Here is a 12,500-nt window from a genome sequence, read left to right on the forward strand (position 1 = left end):
GGACTTCTGGAAAAAATCATAACTACATGCAGGAAAATTTATACGTTTAAAATTGTCATCTTCTGACCCCTATAACTTTTTTATTTTACCACGTAGGGGGCGGTATGAGGGCTTACTTTTTGCACGTGATCTGCAGTTTTTATCGGTACCATTTTTGTATTGATCGGACTTTTTGATCGCTTTTTATTCATTTTTTTCATGATATAAAAAGTGACCAAAAATAAGTTATTTTGGACTTTGGAATTTTTTTGCGCGCACGCCATTGACCGTGCGGTTTAATTAATGAAATATTTTTATAGTTCGGACATTTATGCACACGGCGATACCACATATGTATATATTTATTTTTATATACATATTTTGTTTTTTGTTTTTATGGCAAAGGGTGATTTGGACTTTTATTTACACTTTTTTTTTTGCAGTGTTATAGCTCCCATAGGGGACTATAACACTGCACACACTGATCTTATACACTGATCACTGCAAAGCCATAGCTTTGCATTGATCAGTGTTATCGGTGGTCGATTGATCAAGCCTGCATTTCAGGCTTGGAGCAATCAATCGCCGAACGGACGTGCCGGAGGAAGGTGAGAGGACCTCCGCTCACGTCCTAGCTGATCGGGACACTGCATTTTCACTGCGGTGGTCCCGATCAGCCTTACTGAGCAGCCAGGAAGCTTTTACTTTAGTTTTAGATGCGGCGTTCAACTTTGAACGCCACGTCTAAAGGGTTAATAGCGTGCAGCACCACGATCGCTGCCGCGCCCTATTAGCTCCGGGTCCTGGCATGAGTTACATGCTGGGACCGACCCGATATGACACAGTGTCACCGCGTGACCCCGCGTTATATTGCGGGAGCCGGCCAAGGACGTAAATATACGTCCTTGGTCGTTATGGGGTTAAAGGGGATTGTGCATGGTCTGTGTCTGGTAATGCACCTGAGCCTCATACAGGTTACCTATGCTGAATACCATTTGCAGCGTCATGTTTAGTTATTTATTTATTTTTATGGTCTATTCACACGTACAGTATTCTGTGCAGATTTGATGCGCAGGATTTTCTGCTGCAGATTTCAATGTAAACTGAATGACTGAGCACCGCTTCAAATCCTGCGCATCAAATCTCTGCAGAATACTGTACGTGTGAATAGACCCTTAAAGGGAAAACTGTCACCCGTATCATTAGAATCAGTGTCTCCCACGTTACCCGCCTGTACCAACAGATAAGTGCAGGGGACACTGATTATACCGATACTTGCCTACCCCCGATCCATGTTATGAAAAGAGAAAAAAAAACGTCTGAAATTTATAAAAAAAAAGTCACATTAATCACAAAAAATTTTGCAGACATTTAAAACCACTTGAAAACCCATGAATATATCAGAGTGGAGGATACAATATAAAAACCTACTACACTCAACCCTATGGGAATGCATAATAGTCAAAGAGGGTCCCCAGGTCGCAGATATAAAAGATCAGCTCCCACAATACAAAAAACTAAAATATAGACAAAAAAATTCTTTTTGCAATATGGTTCCCGTGTCCGGTTTCAGGGGGAAAAAAAGTATGGAACCGTGTTCAAACCGTATGTATAGACATTTCATAGAAAACCGTATGCCAAACGTAGCATCCAGTTGTGTACATTTTGCATCTTTTTATGGTTTTATCTTTTTTTTTTTTTTTCTCCCGTACACAAAATCGTAGTCTACTACGTTTTATGTCCGGGTGAAAAAACGGATACAATCCATATACGTTTAAAAAAAAAACGTATGGGAACCGTATTGAACCGTATGTGCGTACGGTTCCATCCGGTTTGTACAATACGGTTTTGCAGTTTGCACACGCACAGTGCACATTGCAAAGTTCTTTCCACAAATAGAACAAGAAGAACTTAATTTAATTAAGGACAAACATAAAACCGTATCCGTTTTTTTTTTTTTTTTTTTTTACAAAAAACATATTAAAACCGTATACAACCGGACATACGTTTTCAAACCGTATATGGTTTAAAACCGCACAGAGGTGTGTATATATATATATATATATATATATATATATATATATATATATATATATATATACGGTTGTACAGTGACCCCCCCCCCCCCCCCCCCCCCGACCTACAATGGCCCCGACATACGATAATTTCAACATGCGATGGTCTCTCAGAGGCAGCATCAACATACGATGCTTTTGTATGTCGGGGCCATCGCATAAACGGCTATCCGGCAGCGCAGACTGCTTCAGCTGCCACCGGATAGCCGGTTACGGTGCCCCGTGTGGTCCGCTGACGATCACTTACCTGTCCTCAGGGCTCCGGCGCGTCCTCTTCGGGATCCCCTGCATCGTCGGCGCTCTCCATCGTCATCACCGCGCACGCCGTCCCGTCATCCAATAGGAGCGGTGTGCATAGCGACGTGATGGCGGCGACGGAGAGCGCAGATGCCGGGGAAGCAGAGGCCTTGCTGGAGCGTCGGGGACACCCCGGGGATGCGGCGACAGCGATGGACTACAACATCCCGGGCAGCGGTGACGAGCGGTGACGGTCCGGAGCGGCGGGGACATGTGAGTATAACCTCCAATACCAGTGGTCTTCAACCTGCGGACCTCCAGATGTTGCAAAACTACAACTCCCAGCATGCCCGGACAGCCAATGGCTGTCCGGGCATGCTGAGTGTTGTAGTTTTGCAACATCTGGAGGTCCGCAGGTTGTAGACCACTGTCCTATACTTTACATTGCACTTATAAGCTTCTGAAGTTAAGGTTGTTCTTTTCTGTCTAAATCCTCTCTGATGACACCGCCCAGTTTAGAGCAAACCTCTTCTAAACTGGGCGGTTCCCGAGACAGGTGTCATCAGAGAGCACTTAGACAGAAAAGAACAACCTTAACTTCAGAAGCTTATAAGTACTGAAAGGATTAAGATTTTTTAATAGAAGTAATTTACAAATCTGTTTAACTTTCTGGAGCCAGTTGATATGTATAAAAAGTTTTTTCCTGGATAACCCCTTATATGATCCATTCCCCCCAGCGCGCGGTGCTCTTGACGGTTGGGGCTTGCACTTAGAGATGAGCGAACTTACAGTAAATTAGATTCGTCACGAACTTCTCTGCTCGGCAGTTGATGACTTTTCCTGCATAAATTAGTTCAGCTTTCAGGTGCTCCCGTGGGCTGGAAAAGGTGGATACAGTCCTAGGAGACTCTTTCCTAAGACTGTATCCACCTTTTCCAGCCCACCGGAGCACCTGAAAGCTGAACTAATTTATGCAGGAAAAGTCATCAACTGCCGAGCCGAGAAGTTCATGACGAATCGAATTTACTGTAAGTTCGCTCATCTCTAGTTGCACTGTATGTCATTGCAGGCCAGAGCTTGTTTACCTCTGATATAAATAATGGTAATCCATAAATCTATGGGAAAATAGCATGCAGCTCCTCCTCTGGCCTCTTGGTGGCAGTATTGCCATACGTTGTCATTTCTCGTTTCCCCGATTCGGCCGCTCTGATGATTCTAATGCATAAATATCTGGAATTTAGTGTCAGAATCCGGGAAACATCTGTGATTGAGAGATGCAAATTTGCAATGTTAACAGTATTCAAACCGGCCTCCAAAACACTTGAAAAATGAATACCTGTTTTTTTATTTTTTTTGTATTTTTTTTTTCCTTTTTTTCCCCTCGTTTAATTTTTTTTTGTTTTTCCTTAAGTGACAGTGCCAATTAAGTGTTGTGGCACTCAGCGCCAATGATTGCACATAATACAGCTGTCAATGGTGACCCGCAATAATCTACAGAATCTGAATTAATCAGCTGCTAATTTTGCAGGGCAAGTAAATGGCATTTTTATGAAGGATCGTTCGGTTGCTTTATAATGTTGTGGATGTGCAAGACACGAAAACACACTTCCAATTTTTTTTTTTGCCGCAAAAAACACGGGAACATCTGCCGTTGTTGTTATGTCTCATTTAACTCTTTAATACCTTTTGGGAGCCGTATTAATTGTATTTTGTGGTGAGATTGGAATTAGTGTGCGGCTTGAGTGGGGCAGGAAGGTGTATGTGGGAGGCCGTGCACTGGGCATAACAGTGGGTACAGTGATCCCTCAACTTACAATGGCCTCAACATACAATAGTTTCCACATACAATGGTCTTTTCTGGACCATTGTAAGTTGAAACCAGACTCAACATACAATGTACAGACAGTCCAGATCTGTGAAACAGGTCAATGGCTGAAAGAACCGACCAATCAGAATGGGCATTCACTGGTAAAACCCCTGTATTACTGAAGCGTATGCACTGCCTGGTGTCCGGTAGCGCCCCCTACAGTACAGGGAGGTATTACATGTTCTGTACTCTTTACCTGTACCAGGGTTAGCTGCTCTTTTGGACACCAGGTGAGGGTGACTCCTTGTTACTTTTTTAGGACATTGTGTGTTCTGTACAGGACCCTGAAGAAGCTCCTGTCCTCTACATAGACCAGTGATTTCAAAGCAGGGTGCCCCCAGCTGTTGCAAAACTACAACTCCCAGCATGCTGGGAGTTGTAGTTTTGCAACAGCTGGGGGCTCCCTGCTTGGGAAACACTGACATAGACAGTGATTTACAGCTTACAGCTCCCAAGGACTTGTTTTATCTATATTTGTTATCTACTTATTTTCTTTAAAGGGGTATTCCAGGAAAAAACTTTTTTTTCATATATCAACTGGCTCCAGAAAGTTAAACAGATTTGTAAATTACTTCTATTAAAAAATGTTAATCCTTTCAGTACTTATGAGCTTCTGAAGTTAAGGTTGTTCTTTTCCGTCTAAGTGCTCTCTGATGACGCGTGTCTCGGGAACCGCCCAGTTTAGAAGCAAATCCCCATAGCAAACCTCTTCTAAACTGGTTCCCGAGACAAGCAGAGATGTCATCAGAGAGCACGTAGACAGAAAAGAACAACCTTAACTTCAGAAGCTCATAAATACTGATTTTTTAATAGAAGTAATTAACAAATCTGTTTAACTTTCTGGAGCCTGTTGATATATATATAAAAAAGTTTTTTCCTGGAATACCCCTTTTATCCTCACTTTTTCCTATTTTTGGATGACTTTTTTGTGCCTTTAGAACCAATTACCAGGTTTCCATAGAGTTCTGGTCTCAACATACAATGGTTTCAACATACAATGGTCGTCCTGGAACCAATTAATATTGTAACTTGAGGGACCACTGTATACGTTATGTCTGGAGTCCTATAAAGAGGAACTGTGGTAGCTTCTGACTAGAGATGAGCGAACTTACAGTAAATTCGATTCGTCACGAACTTCTCGGCTCGGCAGTTGCTGACTTTTCCTGCATAAATTAGTTCAGCTTTCAGGTGCTCCCGTGGGCTGGAAAAGGTGGATACATTCCTAGGAGACTCTTTCCTAGGACTGTATCCACCTTTTCCAGCCCACCGGAGCACCGGAAAGCTGAACTAATTTATGCAGGAAAAGTCAGCAACTGCTGAGCTGAGAAGTTTGTGACGAATCGAATTTACTGTAAGTTTGCTCATCTCTACTTCTGACCTGTTTGTTTTGGTATACACACACATATATATATATATATATATATATAACAATTCTGGATCCTCTTTTCTTATAGCTCTGTGTTGTGCCGTTGAAGGACAACTGCAGCGCAATATACACTTATCCCCTATCTACAAGATAGGGGATAAGTGTTTGATCGCGGGGGGGGTCCGAACGCTGGGGCCCCCGGCGATCTCCTGTACGGGGCCGCGGCTGTGCCGTGGCTCTCCCGTGCAGGGGGCGTGGTGGCCGCAGCATGACGCTGCGGCCGTCACGCCTCCTCCATACATCTCTATGGGAGAGGCGGGGAGGCAGTGTCATCTTGTAGATAGGGGATAAGTGTATATTGCGCTGCAGTTGTCCTTTAAACTTTTATTCTAACTAGAACTTTATGATAATTAATAGCCAACTGGGTGTTACCAGTAGGGGGGTCATATAATCCAATCAAAGTTTACTATGCCTGACAAGCCCCTAAATGTTAACACCCAGTTGTCTATGGAATCATACGTATCAAGTCGTAATTTGCAGCAGCCAGACAAGTTGCTTTCACCAGATTCCTCATGTTAGCTCCCTCTGCTGGTCAACAGTGGGATATATGACAAGTTATTATTTAAAGCACAACTGTCATGAACTTTTTCTGCAATAACCTGCACACAGCATGTGTACTGTGTGCAGGTGGTTTTTATAACAACCTTTCTACCTAATAGTTTCCGGCTTTTATTACCCTAAAAAAAAGCTTTTTATGAAAGCCACGGACAGTCGGGTAGGTGTGGCACGAGGTCCGTGATGCCCCGCCCACCGACTGTAATTCAGCGCTGGGACACACAGGTCCCAGCGCATGCGCAATTCATTTCTTCTAATGTGTGCGCCGCTGCGTATAATGCTTGTGAGTGCTCGCTCCCGCTGCCGTCTTTCTACTCAGGGCGCCTGCGCAGTGGCGCGCACGTTAGAAGAAGTGAACGGCGCATGCGCTGGGACCTGTGTGTCAATCACACAGAGTCCCAGTGCTGAATTACAGTCGGTGGGCGTGGCTGGCGGCAGGCATTGCAGACCTCGCACCAAGCCTACCCGACTGTCCGTGGCTTTTATAAAAAGCCTTTTTTAGGGTAATAAAAGCCGCAAACTATTAGGTAGAAAGGTTGTTATACAAACCACCGGCACACAGTACACATGCTGTGTGCAGGTTATTGCAGTAAAAGTTCATGACAGTTGCGCTTTAATTTTTCATATTTTGTGACAAGTAAAACATTTTTTTAAATATTTCCAAAAATATAAAAAAATAAAAAAATAAAAAAAAAGATAAAATATTTTACCTTTCGAAAAAAAAAAAATCACATTTGCTAACACATTCCGTTTAATGCATTTACTTTAAAAATTTAAATAAACAGAGAGAGAGAGGCCACAGGCTCTTTTTCTTTAAAAGGGTACTTCACTGCTCAGCGTTTAGAACAAACTTTTCCAAACACCGGAGCCGGCGTCGGGAGCTTGTTTGTTCCAAACACTGAGCAGCAGAGTACCCCTTTTAAAGGAAAACTGTCAGCTTGCTCCCCCCGCACTAACCAGTGGTACTGGCTGGTAGTGCGGGGGACGCTGATCAGTTTGATGCTTACCGTGCCAGGATCCGCTTGGCCGTTCTGCCGCTATATTCGTTTATCCCTATATGCTAATGAAGTGCTAACTGGCACAGGCGGCGTTAACTGGCACTCTGACGTCACCACCGCCGGCCGCAGCGCTGCCCAGTTCATCAATATTCCTCCCCTCCCTCTGCCTCTCCCTCTTCATTACAGAGCGGGAAGAAGAGGGAGAGGCGGAGGGAGGGGAGGAATATTGATGAGCTGGGCGGCGCTGCGGCCGGCGGCGGTGATTTCAGAGTGCCAGTTAACGCCGCCTGTGCCAGTTAGCACTTCATTAGCATATAGGGATAAACAAAGATATCTGCACAATGGCCGGGCAGATCCTGGCACAGTAAGCATCAAACTGATTAGCCAGTACTGCTGGTTAGTGCGGGGGAGCAAGCTGACGGTTTTCCATTAAAGGACAACTGTAGTGGTACACTTTTATACATTCCCGTGCCCGGGCCTCAAAAATAAACAAAATAAACTCATACATACCTTCCTACGAGCCCCCGTTGGTCCGGCACAGGCCTCACGGTTCGGCAGTGCTGACCACATTCCACGTCCTGGGGACGGGGATGCCGCAGAGCCGTCTGCATATCACTGGCTGCAGAGATGTCCCGCCCCGGCCCGTGATAGGCTGAGCCCACTGTCATGTAAGAAGCCGGCCAGAGCTCCTTACATGACAGTGCGCTCAGCCTATCACAGGGCGGGACATCATTGCGGCCGGTGATACACCGACAGCTCTGCTGCATCCCCGTCCCCAGGAAGTGGAATGAGGTCAGCACTGCCGGACCGTGAGGCCTGTGCCGGACCAACGGGGGCTCATAGGAAGGTATCAATAAAATGTATTGATCCTCGTAATCTTCAAGTCTGATCCATGACTGTAGTGCCACCGCATTGCTTTTTTCCTCTTAGAACCATTGCTACTATACAGGATCTGGACCACAGGATTCCTGTCCTACCACTACAGGCTAGAAACCTAGGATCCCCCCTGTACCCCTGATATATAGAGGCAATACGCACAAACCCAAGATGTACTCATTTTGTATGCTGTTAAAAATAAATATTGGGGTGAAAATCACAGAAGAATTGTTAGAAAACCGTCACACACAGGTACAGACACGATATTATTAACTACACTAACTTTACAGCCACTGTAGCATAGTCAAATAAAAAAAAATCCTGGAATACCCCTTTAAAGGGGGGGGGGGGGGGTTCAAACATCCAAAATTCGGCAAAAAAGGGGGGGGGGGACATGCTATAAAATAACAAAACATCCATCACCAACCTGGTAATTCCACTGTGGCTCCAGTGCTGTCGCCCTGGTGTTCCCTGCTGTTCTTTATATTTGGCTGTTGTGATCCTGTATGTGAGCCTGTATATCCACATGATCACTGCAGCCAATCACTGGCATAACCCATGAGGGCAGTGATTGGCTGCAGCTGTCACATGGGTATATAGTTACACCATCACTACAGCCAACTAAAGACCAGCGGGGAGGACCAGATCAGTATTGAAGCTGTGGACAATCTTGTAGGCGGACATTATCCCTGAGACTAATATGTCCTAGAGACATGGCACAAGTTATTACTGGTCGTGGTCTGACCCATCGCTAGAATGAGCAGAGACAAGTTCGTGGCTGAGCGCCCCTTTCCCCATTCTTTGTCTATGGGACTCAAACCAATAGACTTGCATTATGTGACCTTCTCAGTCACGCGGTGCAGGATCGGGAGAAAACGTCCTTAACATTTCTAAGGTTTTTCTCCTGGACAGTGCCCATTTACATCCACTGAAAGATGAAATAAACAACATTGATAATCTCATGGCAATGGCATCTGTTAGAACATAGGATATATTAAAGGGGTACTCCGCCTCTAGACATCTTATTCCCTATCCAAAGGATAGGGGATAAGATGTCTGATCGCGGGGGTCTTGCCGCCAGGGACCCCTGCGATCTCAACTGTGGCATCCAAGACATCTGGTGCACAGAGCGAACTTCGCTCCATGCCGGATATCTGACAATGCAGGGCAGAGGCTCGTGATGTCACAGTCATGCCCCCTCAATGCAAGTCTATGGGAGGGGGCGTGACGTCCGTCACGCCCCCTCCCATAGACTTGCATTGAGGGGGGTGTGGCCATGATGTCATGAGCCTCCGGTGCTGCACCCGACGCTCTAAACGAACGTTGTATGCAACATAGAGATTGCGGGGGTCCCCAGTGGCGGAACCCCCCACCATCAGACATCTTATCCCCTACCCTTCGAATAGGGGATAAGATGTCTAGGGGCGGAGTACCCCTTTAAGGTTAACGACTATGACAATGGTCATATTGTGATATTTAAATTCCAGGGTCAGAGCATCTTCAGAACATCCAGTCTTGTGGGGGTGTTCCCAGTGTGTAGTACTTAGTACCTACCAAAAGTGATCCAAGGAAGGACAAATGGGGACCAGGGACAGGATCCTGAACACAGAAGACACATTGATGTGTGTTGGGAGTAAAGGCTGCTCTGCCTGTCTGGTCGGAATCCCTCAGAGAAGCTGCTGTAGAGCAGACTGCTGAAATAGTTCCTGCTGGTTATGGTAGAAAGAAATATGGTAACATAGAGAAACATAGAACGTGTCGGCAGATAAGAACCATTTGGCCCATCTAGTCTGCCCAATACTATGAATCCTATCAATAGTCCCTGACCCTGTCTTATATGAAGGATAGCCTTATGCCTATCTCTATCTTATATGAAGGATAGCCTTATACCTATCTTATATGACGGATAGCCTTAAGCCTATCGCTGTCTTATATGAAGGATAGTCTTATGCCTATCCCTATCTTATATGAAGGATATCCTTATACCTATCCCTATCTTATATCAAGGATAGCCTTATGCCTATCCCTATCTTATATGAAGGATAATCTTATACCTATCCCTATCTTATATGAAGGATAGCCTTATGCCTATCCCTATCTTATATGAAGGATAGCCTTATGCCTATCTCTATCTTATATGAAGGATAACCTTATACCTATCACTATCTTTTATGAAGCATAGCCTTATACCTATCCCTATCTTATATGAAGAATAGCCTTATGCCTATCCCTATCTTATATGAAGGATAGCCTTATACCTATCTCTATCTTATATGAAGGATAGCCTTATACCTATCTTATATGACGGATAGCCTTAAGCCTATCGCTGTCTTATATGAAGGATAGTCTTATGCCTATCCCTATCTTATATGAAGGATATCCTTATACCTATCCCTATCTTATATCAAGGATAGCCTTATGCCTATCCCTATCTTATATGAAGGATAATCTTATACCTATCCCTATCTTATATGAAGGATAGCCTTATGCCTATCCCTATCTTATATGAAGGATAGCCTTATGCCTATCTCTATCTTATATGAAGGATAACCTTATACCTATCACTATCTTTTATGAAGCATAGCCTTATGCCTATCCCTATCTAATATGAAGGATAGCCTTATGCTTATCCCTATCTTATATGAAGAATATCCTTATGCCTATCTCTATCTTATATGAAGGATAGCCTTATGCCTATCCCTATCTTATATGAAGGATAGCCTTATGCCTATCCCTATCTTATATGAAGGATAGCCTTATGCCTATCCCTATCTTATATGAAGGATAGCCTTATACCTATCCCTATCTTATATGAAGATTAGCTTTATACCTATCCCTATCTTATATGAAGGATAGCCTTATACCTATCACTATCTTATATGAAGCATAGTCTTATGCCTATCCCTATCTTATATGAAGGATAGCCTTATGCCTATCCCTATCTTATATGAAGGATAGCCTTATACCTATCCCTATCTTATATGAAGAATAGCCTTATGCCTATCCCTATCTTATATGAAGAATAGCCTTATGCCTATCCCTATCTTATATGAAGGATAGCCTTATGCCTATCTCTATCTTATATGAAGGATAGCCTTATGCCTATCTCTATCTTATATGAAGCATAGTCTTATGCCTATCCCTATCTTATATGAAGGATTGCCTTATGCCTATCCCTATCTTATATGAAGGATAGCCTTATGCCTATCTCTATCTTATATGAAGGATAACCTTATACCTATCACTATCTTATATGAAGCATAGTCTTATGCCTATCCCTATCTTATATGAAGGATTGCCTTATACCTATCCCTATCTTATATGAAGGATAGCCTTATGCCTATCCTTATCTTATATGAAGCATAGCATTATGCCTATCCCTATCTTATATGAAGGATAGCCTTATGCCTATCCCTATGTTATATGAAGGATAGCCTTATACCTATCCCTATCTTATATGAAGAATAGCCTTATGCCTATCCCTATCTATGAAGAATAGCCTTATACCTATCCTTATCTTATATGAAGTATAGCATTATGCCTATCCTTATCTTATATGAAGCATAGCATTATGCCTATCCCTATCTTATATGAAGGATAGCCTTATGCCTATCTCTATCTTATATGGAGGATAGCCTTATACATATCCCTATCTTATATGGAGGATAGCCTTATGCTTATCCCTATCTTATATGAAGGATAGCCTTATGCCTATCTCTATCTTATATGGAGGATAGCCTTATACATATCCCTATCTTATATGGAGGATAGCCTTATGCTTATCCCATGCATGCTTAAACTCCTTCACTGTATTTGCAGCGACCACTTCTGCAGGAAGGCTATTCCATGCATCCATTACTCTCTCAGTAAAGTAATACTTCCTGATATTTCTGCAGAAACCTTTCCCCTCTATATATAACACTATGTCCTCTTGTGGTAGTTCTTCTTCTTCTATATAAATCTTCTCTCCTCCTTTACCGTGTTGATTCCCTTTATGTATATAAAAGTTTCTATCTTATCCCCTCTGTCTCTTCTTTCTTCTATACATGTTAAGGTCCTTTATCCTTTCCTGGTAAGTTTTATCCTGCAATCCATGTACTAGATTAGTATCTTCTCTGAGCTCTCTCTAGAGTATCTATATCCTTCTGGAGATACGGCCTCCAGTACTGCGCACAATACTCCAAGTGAGGTCTCATCAGTGTTCTGTACAGCGGCATGAACACAGGGGAACATAGTGTATGGGGCTGTATAGTGCCCATGCTGACCCCTGGCCACTGACAGAAGTGTCTACAGGGGACATCAGAACTGGACCATAGAGCAATGGGAGAAGGCGGCTTTGTCTGATGGATCTTGCTTTACATCATGTGAATGGCCGGGTGCATGTGTGTCACTTACCTGAAGAGGAGACACCTTGGCTCCTGGCATCATGTGGATGTTTCTGTGACATGTACCACCCACCTAAACATTGTACAGATCAAGTCCCCCCC

At 43.6% G+C, this 12,500-nt stretch overlaps 1 protein-coding gene across 2 annotated transcripts in view; it reads left to right on the forward strand.

The window, feature by feature from the left end:
• The window catches only part of RPS6KC1 (ribosomal protein S6 kinase C1), a 179,658-nt gene that overhangs the window by 40,677 nt on the left and 126,481 nt on the right, over positions 1 to 12,500 (forward strand). The gene's annotated exons all lie outside the window — the stretch shown is intronic.

This window comes from Hyla sarda, chromosome 3 (genome assembly GCF_029499605.1).
Source record: "Hyla sarda isolate aHylSar1 chromosome 3, aHylSar1.hap1, whole genome shotgun sequence".
NCBI classification, from domain to species: Eukaryota; Metazoa; Chordata; class Amphibia; order Anura; family Hylidae; genus Hyla; species Hyla sarda.